Below are 12182 nucleotides of genomic sequence, written 5' to 3' on the forward strand. Positions count from 1 at the left end.
ATTTTAGGGATGAAAAAAGATAAAGACAACGTCAACAATAAATCACAAAACATCTATCATGTTACTATTTGGAAAACTCACTTTCTGGTGATGGAGGTATCCGAGTAGGGCTCATCCCAAATTTTGTTATTCATTACTAACCCATGGTTAGGTTGTATCCAACACTCCCCCAAAAATAGATTTGGTTGTGGGGTAATAATACAGTGTTTCCAACTGAAGACCATTACCACTAACTGATCCAAAGTTTTTTTCCACTTTTTTGGAGGTTGGTGGCTACTTTGTGGAGACAAGTACTATACTGGGGAGTGGTTACACGGAGAGATGGTGGACATAGAAGGCTTAGGAGAAAACACAGGTAGTGGGTATGAGTGAGGACGGCAGAGCTGCAGATAGGACAACAGTAATGAGGACGTGGAAAGTTCCTGGAGCTCTGCAGTGTGCCTATGACCGCTCTCCAGCACCAGGCGCAGCGCTACAGTCCGCAGCGCTAGAGTCACAGCGCCACAATCCGCAGCGCTAGAGTCACAGCGCCACAGTCCGCAGCGCTGCGCGCCGTGCACTGCAGGGAGGTGACTGTCAGCGCCACTCACTGGAAACTTGTCGCCGCGGCTGAGCGTTCACTACATGGAGCGGGAGCTTCTCGTTATGGTGTCCCGGATCTAGCTGCTACATTGTACCGAGGACTCGTCCAAGAACAACGTCCCGCCGAGTCTGTGAGTATCTGCTCAGTAAGTTTCCAGTCTATAGCCGCCTCAGGACGTGCTGTCGCGGCTACACTGTGTGAACAGTCTGTGCTGGTGGCTCAGGAGCCTGCACCTCCATAGGGGTGATACTGGACGACCCCTCATACTACAGCACTGCAGAGGTTAATAACAGGCTCAGGCAGGTGTCAGTGGTGCTGAAGTAGCCCAAATCCACGTCCTAAATGGCTGTGTTGTTCTACCTTACAGCAGATATGGAAAGAAATACTTAGGATATTTTGGGCAGTTTCAGCGCTAATATTAAGGCTGTGTGCCCATGTAGCATTTTTCAAGCGTTTTTGATGTGGAATTTCCGCAGCGTAAACGCTTGAAAAACGCTTGGTAACACGCACCCCATGGTCCCCAATGGGATTCCGCAAGTTCTATGCACATGCTGCGGATTTTTCCGCAGCGTTTATGCCGCGTTCAAAAATCCGCAGCATGTCATTTAATTTTGCGTTTCCGCAAGCAGAATTGCCTTTGTTCAATGCATAAAAAACGCAAGGCAATTCCGCATGTGGAAAACGCGTGATAAACGCGCGAAAAAAGCGCGATAAACGCGTGCGGAATTCCGCATGCGTTTTTCCGGGAGAGGACTTGCATTTATGCAGCAGAAATTTTCTGCTTCATAAATGCAACGTGGGCACATAGCCTTACTTTCCATGATGAATTGTGGATGCTCGCTGAGCGAAAAATGCAGCATCTTACAGTTCCAGCAAGTGGATGGGATTTAAGCACAGGAAAACCTTAAACGACGTGCCCTTTCTGAGGAGAATTTGAGTTTTTGAGGAGGATTTTTGAGTTTCCGCTCAAAAATTCTGAAAAAAGACTCGGTTTGAACATTCCCATAGGCTATGGTAACATAGAGTAGTTAGGAAAGGATTCCTCCACAAAGACTGCATAACAAAAAATTTTTGGAAAACTCTCCCAATCCATTTCTATGGGAAATCCACTTTGCTGTCCGCAACAGGAGTTCTTTTTAGCTTTTTTGTTTTCCTTATGAGGTTATGAAAAATACCTGGTAGGAAAAATATACATGTTATTGCTTTGAAGCGAATCCTGAAGGAAACGTCCCCAAATAAGGCACTGTCCAATCCAAAGGCTGCGAAGAACCGTTCAGGGAAAAATTCTTCCAAATCCCCTTGAAAACCGCTTCGGTAATAACTTCAGGAAAAGAAAAACATCTCTAAAAATACCCAAAGCAGTAGAATTTCCTAAAGTGGGTTTTGCTTAAAAAAACTGTGTGCACATAGCCTTAGTGCATGTGCACACTGAGTCTTTTTGCTTCGTTTTTGGAGAAGAATATCCATGTTTTTGGAGAGTTTTGTGATTTTGAGATGGATTTGGAGAATTTCTGCTTAATCTCTACTCCAAAAACTTCTAAAAAAAACACAGTGTGCACATACCCTAAAAGACTGTGTTCACATCACATTAGATCAGGGATGCCAAACTCAGATACACAGAGGGCCAAAATTAAAAACATGCACAAAGTCACAGGCCAACCTTGATATTTATTATAAAAATGTCTACAATTGAGGAAGTTTTTCCTTGTCATCAAATATTACAATGAACCTTTTCATATGGAAATAAAGTTAAAGCGGTTGTCCCATGAACAAAGTACATTTTAATTACTGTATTTTTCGAACTATAAGACGCATCGGACCATAAGAAGCACCTAGGTTTTAGAGGAGGAAAATAGGAAAAAAAATGTAAGCAAAAAATGTGGTCATGATGCACTGTTATGGGGGCGTCTGCGGCTGACACTGTTATAGGGGTAATGTGCCCCAATTCTATACTAATATCCCCCATACTGGTATATGTGCCCCCCCATCCTGATATACATATGTCCCCATCCAGGTATATATGGTCCCCATCATGGTATATATGTCCCGCAATCTAGGTATATATGGCCCCCAATCCAGGAATACATGGCCCTCAATCCAGGTATACATGGCCCACAATCAAGGAATACATGGCCCCCCAATCCAGGTATACATGGCACCCCATCCAGGTATACATAGCCCCATTCTAATCCTGGTATGCATGGACCCCTCATCCCCATCCTGGTATGCATGGCCCCCTCATCCCCAATCCTGGTATACATGGCCCCCTCATCCCCAATCCTGGTATGCATGACCCCCTCATTCCAATCCTGGTATGCATGGCCCCCTCATTTCCATCCTGGTATGCATGGCCCCCTCATTTCAATCCTGATATGCATGGTCCCCTCATCCCTATCCTGGTATGCATGGCCCCCTCATCCCCATCCTGGTATGCATGGCCCCCTCATCCCAATCTTGGTATGCATGGCCCCCTCATCCCTATCCTTGTATACATGGCCCCCAACACGCTGCACATAAAAAAATAAAGGATTCTACTCACCTTCCTTCCCTCTGCTCCAGCGCTGCATCCTGTTCAGCCAGCAGCTGATCTTAGCGTGTGAGCAGCGTATGACATCGCTGCCTTGCTCCATCACACGCTGAGGTCATCTGCCGGAATATTCACTCCTCTCTACGTCGGGACTAGGGCGTGGAGAGGAGTGAATATTCATTTCATTTAACAGCCGGCACACTGTTAGCCACTGCCGAGGCTCCTGCGGTGGCTCGGCAATCACATGTGCCCGCTGTTAAAGAGAATGAATATTCACTGCTCCCCACTCCATGGGAGTGGAGAGCAATGAATATTTATTCTCTTTAATAGCCGGCACATGTGATCGCCAAGCTGCTGCAGGAGCTGGCATCTGCAGCTAACACTGTGTGCGCTATTAAAGAAAATGAATATCCACTACTCTCCACTCCCATAGTTATATGGTACCTGTTTGTTTAGTCATAGGGGTGTGCTTAATTTTCTCTTCAGTCATGAGCCTCACCACCCACTCAATTTGATTAATTGCGACGACATCACTAGAATCCTTCACTTGTGCAGTGTGTAGCCGACCGCGCTTGCACAGTGACGCTTGGAGCTGCACTTGCGCAATGTGATGCTTGGAGCCGCACTTGCGCAGTGTGATGCTTGGAGCTGCACTTGCGCAGTGTGATGCTTGGAGCTGCACTTGCGCAGTGTGATGCTTGGAGCCGCACTTGCGCAGTGTGTAGCCGACCATGCTTGCACAGTGTTGAGTAGAGTGCCGTGCGTCACGGCGCATGTGCGGCTTCCCAATCGACACTGCACAAGCGTGGCCGGCTACACACTGCGCAAGCGCGGGATTCTAATTACGTCGGCACAATCAATCAAACTGAGTGGGTGGCGACGCCCGTGACTAAAGAGAAAATTAAGTACACCCCTATGACTAAAAGGTACCATATAACTATATAAAGCGTTTTTGCACATGATTAGACCGCCGTTTGTAATGAAAATAACGTGTTAGTGATGCAAATTGCATCACTCACAACGCACTGGGGACAGTTTAGATGCTTGAAATGAAGTGACAGGTTCCCTTTAACAGCAGGCACATTGATAGCTGCAGCAGCTGGCTACTGCCTGTGTCCCGCTCCTCTGCCGCCGCTCCCCCCCACCTGACTATCCACAGCCGGACTATGTATTATCCAGACTATAAGATGTACCTCCCACTTTCCTCCAAAATTTGTAGGAAAAAAATGCGTCTTGTAGTCTGAAAAATACAGTAATATATCTTAGAATAAAATATTGGAATAATATGCTTTGTAAGTCCAGTAAAAAGCATATGGCCTAATTTAAATATGTAATCACTAAGGATAAAAAACCTTGAATAATACAGATAATAAAGTATGATGCCAGCAAAAGTACCCCCAAACACAGTAAGATACCCCCACAGAGAATTCCTCCACAACGCACAGTATGATGAGCCTACTGTACCTCCCTCCCTCAGTCCCCCCGACAAAGAATTGTGAACCCATCACAGTATGATTCTCCAACTGTAATCCCCACATAGCCCTCCTTACATTATAATGGCCACAAAAAATGCTCCTTATAGTATAATGGACCCCACATAGTCCTCCATACAGTATAACAGGGCCCTGCATTGCCTTCCATACAGTATAATGGTCCCACATAGTGTTACATAAAGTATAATGGCCTTACATAATGATCCATACAGTATAATGCCCCAAAAAGTGCTCCATACAGTATAATGACCCTACATAGTTCTCCATACAGTATAAAAGCCCCACATAGTGCTCCATACAGTTTAATGGCCTCACATAGTGCTCCGTACAGTATAAAGGCCTTCACATAGTGCTCCATACAGTATAATGACCCTACATAGTGCTCCACACAGTATAATGGCCACAAAAAATGCTCCATACGGTATAATGGTCCCACATAGTGCTCCATACAGTATAATGGCCACAAAAAGTGCTCCATACAGTATAATGGCCCCACATAGTGCTCTATACAATATAGTGGCTCCACATAGTGCTCTATACAGTATAATGGCCCCCCATAGTGCTTCATACAGTACAGTGGCCCCACAAAGTTCTCCATACAGTATAATGGGCTCACATAGTTCTTCATACAGTATAAAGGGCCCCACATAGTGCTCCATACAGTATAAGGGCCTCACATATTGCTCCATACAGTCATACAGTATAAATGGCTCCACATAGTGCTCCATACAGTATAATGGCCCCACATAGTGCTCCATACAGTATAGAGGCTCCACATAGTACTCCATACAGTTTAATGGCCCCACATAGTGCTCCATACAGTATAATAACCCCACAGAGTGTTCCATACAGTATAATGGGCTCACATAGTGCTCCATACTGTAGAATGTGCCCAACATAGTGCTCTATACAGTATAATGGGCTCCACATTAAAAAAAATTAATAACTACTCATCTCTGCCCGCTCCCCTGCTGTTCTGGTCTCCTCATGGTGTCTTCAGATCCTCTGCACCTCTTGGTACAGCGGGTGTGTTGTAATGACGTCATTGTGCCCGCTGCGCTGAGACGTCAGATGCAGAAGGGGAATGATGGGGGGGAGCGTCAGCTGACTCTCCTTCCTCTATCATTGCTTTCGACTGTATCGGCATCCAGGATGCCGGTATAGTTGGACGTACGATACCGGGCAAAAGTGCGATGCCAGGTGGGGGACCCGCCCAGCACCAAATATACTCAGGGGACCCGCCCAGCGTCGTGGGCCGAATATACTCAGGGGACCCACCCGGCATCATGGGCCAAATATACTCACCCTCTGGGCCAGATTTGCCCTGCTAGCCATATGCGCATTAAAAGCATACAATGGAGGTATAACTCTGGAATATATCTGCAGGATTGCACTGCTGAACTGCTTCCTGGAGGTGGGAGATCTTAAGGCCATGTTCACATGTTCAGTATTTGATCGGTATTTTACATCAGTATTTGTAAGTCAAAACCAGTGGTGAAAAATGCAGAAGTGGTACACGTGTTTCTATTATACTTTTCTTCTGATTGTTCCACTCCTGGATTTGGCTTACAAATACTGAGGTAAAATACTGACAAAATACTGAATGTGTGAACGTGGCCTAATTGACAGTTTGGACCAGCAGCATGGTTGCACCACTGTGTGCTCTCCAATGGTACAAGAACAGGCAGCTTTGCCTCTGCAGCATCAGTGGCACTAAAACTTTCTGGCTAGCTTTAGATCAGTGCTAACTAGCCCTATTAAAAAGAGCTTGTAAGTATAAGGAGATGGACATACTGCCCACGTTCCCCCTTGAAGAAACAAATATACTGTTATGTGATGTATAATGCGAATTGTGATGTGTGTTAAAGATGTTAGTAATATTGATAGTGTGTGTAGCAAGACAGCAAGTATAGTGAGAGTTAATGCTTGGGACTAGCCCAGAGTGGGAGGGGAAAAGTTGAAGGGAAAGTGAGAATTTCCTGTCAGAGAGGCAAATATGGCCTGGAGTGCATAGAAAGAGGACCTAAGATCCATTGTGAACAGGTCCACATTCTGGGGTGTCCCTAAAGTGAGAGGAGACTGAAAGAAAGAGATAGCGAGATCTGAAGCAGAAGGGACTAAGAGACAGAGTGATCTACCAAAGATGAGTCCTGGGACAGGACGCATAGCAGAAAGGCCCATAGTTTATAATTCTTGAAGGTTACAATTCTAGACATGACTATGTGAGAAAAATAGATTGTCCCAGGTGGCAGTTCCAAAGCGTCAACACTAGAGAAGTTAAGGCTGGCCATACTAGCACCCTAATGGGATGAAGACGCAGAACCGCGAGTCGAGTAGAGGACTCTTGCTAAGCAGGACTGTTGTGTCGAGCTGGGTTGTGGTGAAGTAGTGAGAAACAGTGGAAACAGAGGACAAGTAGAGAGAATAAAGAGGAAAAGAGAACAATAGAGAAAAGAAAGAAGGAAACTGTGTGGAACATGCTTCGCGTTGTAAAGGAAACATTCATAAGATTGTGTACCCTCTATCTCTTGTATATGTTCCCTACCAATTTCCCATTCAGTAAAAAGTTTATTTTCAAATGGTCTGTACAACACCTGGTCCTGGCAAACCAGCAACATCGGTTACATGCGACCTGCATGGGTGTCGTGCCCTCACAGCACCAGTACACACACCCAGCCAGGACTCCCACCTTCGTCCCCAGCTACCGCCCCGCAACACGTTACACAAGCACTGTATGTTCAGCCATCGCTGATAGACTGCACCAGTGGCCAGTAGCCTAGACAACGAGCATTAAACAATAAGTAAGTTGCAAAATTCCTTTTTTTAAAAGCACGTTACAATTTTAACCATTAGTGATATTGAGAATTGTTCTTTAATGCCAGTTTTGCTGTTGATCAAGAGTGTGCATTCTAGCTTTAATGGTGGGTTGAAAAATTGACAGGTTTATTCCCAGCTTATAAAGTAGTGGCATTTTAATAGGATTTATCACTTAAAGGGGTTGTCCACTTCTCAGACAACCCCTTCTCAATCTGTAAGTTTCCCCCTTTTAAAATAACAACACTTATACTCACCTCTGTTCCATTGGTGTAGGAACTCTATCTCCCAGTGATCGCATAACAGCGTGATGTCACATGAACCCTGCAGTCAATCAGCGGCCGCTTTATTCTTCCCGACTTCGGACGTATTGCATACATCCAGAGAAAGAGAGAGCAGCACTCATTTCTTCCGGTTGTAAGCAATTTGTCCAAAGGCGGAGAGAGTGAAGCGGCCACTGATTGGCAGCAGGGTTCACGTGACATCACACTGTTACAAGATCGCCTGGAGAGATAGTGCTGACGCAGCTGGAATGGCGCCGGCACCGGAGGCAAGTACACTGTAAGTGTTCTTATTTTAAAGGGGGGAAACATACAGATTGAGAAGGGGTTGTCAGAGTAGTGGACAACCCCTTTAATGATTGTGAGTTCACAGCTTTATTCAAGTTAATAGGTCTCACAACTGATGACAGGGTGGCGCTGTTGTGCAGTGAAACATTTTTGAGGTGTATGTAGTGCAGTGGCGTTTCTACTCTCAGGTTCAGTGGGAATTCAAGTAGCTGGAACCCCACTGATCGGAAAGTGATCATGATATCTGATGTCAAACAAGGAGGCTACTCTCCAAACCTATCTTGTTTTACAGCCTCCTATCAAGCTGAATGTAAATACTTCATTATCACTGCTAGGTGACAGGTCAATAATAGAATGACAGGTGTATTGTGAGCAGCATTTTATGTAGATGATTGCAAGGAAGTCCAGTGTACACAAAAAGCTGATGGTAGACATGGCAATGCACTTGTGTTAACCTATGATATCAATTTACCATGAGTAGTCCATACAGTAAACATAGTGCATAAATCACAATTGAGCAGGGTGAAATAGGACCCTGGAAAGGAATTAATTCAAATGCTGCAAATATAATAAAAAGGCCCATGAGTGACCTGACCAAGGCTGCTTTCACATTGCATTTTTGCACCCGTTCAGTGGCCCCGGCGGGGTTTACGGCCAACCCCCCCCCCCCCCCCCCGCAAAATGGGATTCAGACATATGTGCCAACGGGGCCATAGACTATAATGGTGCCGACAGAGTGAATATGCCCTCTGACGTGCATCATTTTTGGGCGTACACGCCTACTGGAGGCAGACACAGTCCACTACATCTGAGTGACTGTCCACCCACACTCGGCATACACATCCAAAAATGCTGCACATCATAGCGCGCGTTCGCTCTCTTGGCACCATTGTAGTCTATGGCCTGTCAGCGCATACGTCCAATCCCGTTTTGCGGGGGGTTCGGACGTAAGTCCCAACGGGGCTACTGAACGGGTGCCAAAACGCAATGTGAAAGCACCCTAATATTTGATTTCCTTTAACAGTGAAGTGGGTAAGACTACAGTCAATTAAGATTACTTTGTCCTATGCTTTATATAGACAGTTATATTGCGACTAGCACCATTGGTACTATAGTATACTATAGCATTATCAGGGCTTAGTAGCCCATAACATCTGTTCTCTATGTCCTTATAACACCACAGGGCAACAGACTAAAATGTATTACATGTTCCAAAAATGTCCTCCCAATATGTTTCACTGTTATACAGTGTCCTCAGGGGGATTATACATAATGTGGATGGCTATCCACATAACAATCAAAACGCCATTAAAAACACAGCAAAAAGGCATGGATGATTCAAGTGTGGACACAGCATAATAAAGTAACAATAAAGTTAGAGAGACTTTAACCCCTTACCAACATCCATCGTACATGTACGGCGCAAGTCAGTAGTGGGTGTGTGGAGCGAGCACACGGGGTGATCCTGCCCCATACCTGGCAGATAATGGCTGTGTGTCACTGCCAGGACCTGCCTCTGACATGAGGTTCAAAAAGGAAGGGTCAATTAAAGAGGATGGCAAATCCAAGTAAACAAGGTTAGCATTTGCTTCAAAAACATACTAAAGATGGCTGCCATTCATATAAATAGTCTTATATTAACCCAAGTCAGAAAAAGCAAAAACATACTTTGTGAGAATCAGAGCTGTGGAGTCTGAGTCGTGGAGTCTGAGCCCATTTTAGTGGAGTCGGTATAACATGGACCGACTCAGATTCCTAAAATATATAATAAATTGGGTACAGTAGTACAATGCAGGATGTGGGAAATATTTTTTCAAAAGAATTTGGGAAAGTTATGAAATGTCCTATAAATGTGTGTCCTATTCCTGATCTAAGGGTCTAGACTTTTAGCTGAGATGAATCTGTGCTACAGTAAATTTATCACTTAAACATGAGCCCTGTATGAGGGAGTCGGAGTCGGTTTCATGGAAATTGAAGAGTCGGAGGTTTGGTTTACTGACTCCACAGCCCTGGTGAGAATAATAAAGTGCCACTGCTTACTCATAATGTAGTATAAGGACCACCACGACCGCCCCAATGGTGTTTTCTCAAGGGACTTGATAATGTGCTCTGTGAAGCCCAAAGCACTTAATGCAAAGGTTTTGATTGATGTAGATTGCAAAGACATGTATTGCTATATATGTAGTGTGAGGTGTAGGGGGTGTGAGGTGATCTTACAAACATGGCCTATTACATCCAAAATTAGCACAGTTTGTCATATGTGGCATTGCAACCATTCCAGCATTTTTTGTTTTTTTTTCAGTGCTGGAGTGGCGCTGAAAGCCCCCTGCCCCTGGTCATATACTCACCCTCCGGCGTCATCCCCGTTTTTCGGTGTCATTTCGGTCTCCCCGCGCCATCTTGTGACAGTAGCTTCTGACTATCCGGAAGTAAGAAGCTACATCACACACCCTCAATACTAGTCTATGAGAACTAGAATGAGGCTCTCAAATACTTGTATTGTAAAGTGACCTCTGCGCGGCTCCATGAAATGCTGGCGCTGTGATCAGGTCACTTTTCGACGGAGACCGACCAGAGCGACGCTGAGAACGGATGAAGGCAGCTTCAGGTGAGTATCAGACAGAGGGCAGGGGGATTACGTTTAAAGCACCAATACAGCGGTACAATAAAAAAAAACGCTGGAGTGGTGATTTAAATGTAATCAGTCTGTACTAAATGACTGTTCAAACCAAGCACAAACACTTGGTGCACCCTTGTCGCGGCCAAACTTTTCAGAGCATCGTCCCTTCTACTTCGTTTGTTTTTATATCCAATTTCCCAGAATACTCAATGTCTATGATTTTTGTCTCCATTATCCCCAATTTCCAAATATTTCTAAAGTCCTTCCTGACAAATGCCTCAACATCTGCAAGCAGTAGAGTATTTTATTATGTCAGACGTACTTACATAAACAGCTGCTAATTTGTAGTTATTAGAAGTTATAATGCTCTGTTCTGTTTTGTAGTTTGGGGCGCTGTATAAAACAATCTCATGGGCAGTGGGCATAGCATATTGCTGCCAGGAACAAAACAGAATTATATTCTTCATCAAATTCTACATTTATACATACTGTAATCTTGCTACTCGGCCCCTATCGACTGTCACATTATGTTGTTGCTGATCGGGTTGTAAATACTGAGTGTCATTTCTTGTACTGGAGAACATTCAAATATTTTCTGTTTTTTTTACTGTTAAAAAAATAATATTTAATACAAAACTGTTGCCATGTGTACCTGCCATGCCGAGAGATCATCAGTCACTTGTTAATGCTAAAACAATGCTGCATTTAATCATGTTGCCAGCTACGTACAGTATCAGCAGCGCCTGCTGTCACTATGCAACTCTCCCAAACATTCCATGCTATTGATGTCAGACATAATGGTTCGTAATTCATAGTGTGATCATAAATACACCAATGGTCTATAATGCCAGCATTCATAACATCTTTCAATTTAGTGTCCCCAACTTTGCCTTGAAATCGAAAATTTTGTGTTTTGCATAATGTATAATGTATGTTAAACTATATATTGTATAAATGTCAATGTATTGCTCTCGACTTTACGATTCATGTAAAAAAAAAAATAACATATGGGTATTCCAGTAGAAACATACAATGCATATCAGTTAAGCTGCAGTGTTTAAATGAGATATTAACATTTCATTTTTCCAGACTTTCACTGTCCCTATCCCTATCCATAAACCCTGTTTGAAAATGCTGGAGGTGCTAAGGAAGAGTGGTTTTCTGCTATGCCCGATTGAGCCCAATGATATACATGGACAGCCATTCCTCCGTAGCTCCCCCTGAAAAGGTCTTGCTTAATAAATTTCCTGTCAGTTTAACCCTGATAGGCAATAATGTTTTGGGATACTTTGTAAACTCTGCCACCAGCCGTCAGGCAGCTGCAAGTCTCTTTATGGGACAAAATAGTCAAAGTACAGAGGCATGTAAAAGTTTGGGCACCCCTGGTCAAAATTACTGTTATTATGAACAGTTAAGCAAGTTCAATATGAAATGATCTCTAAAAGGCCTAAAATTAAAGGTGACACATTTCCTTTGTATTTTAGGAAAAAAAAAATATATACTGTATTTTTCGGACCGTAAGACGCACTCCAAATTTTTGGGGTGGAAAATAGGAAAAAAATATTTTTTATAAGGT

General features: G+C 44.0%; 1 protein-coding gene across 1 annotated transcript in view; it reads left to right on the plus strand.

Annotated features, from left to right (window-relative positions):
- The first annotated feature begins 560 nt into the window (after window positions 1-560).
- Window positions 561-12182, plus strand: part of PDE4C (phosphodiesterase 4C) — a 1152428-nt gene continuing 1140806 nt past the window's right edge. Inside the window, exon 1 of the mRNA XM_073636872.1 lies at window positions 561-713. The gene's annotated coding sequence lies outside the window, so the exon portion shown is untranslated. The remainder of the gene's footprint in view (window positions 714-12182) is intronic.

The sequence above is a fragment of the Phyllobates terribilis genome, unplaced genomic scaffold (genome assembly GCF_046119375.1).
Source record: "Phyllobates terribilis strain yellow unplaced genomic scaffold, ASM4611937v1 Scaffold_1__5_contigs__length_1240528914, whole genome shotgun sequence".
In the NCBI taxonomy this organism is placed as follows: domain Eukaryota; kingdom Metazoa; phylum Chordata; class Amphibia; order Anura; family Dendrobatidae; genus Phyllobates; species Phyllobates terribilis.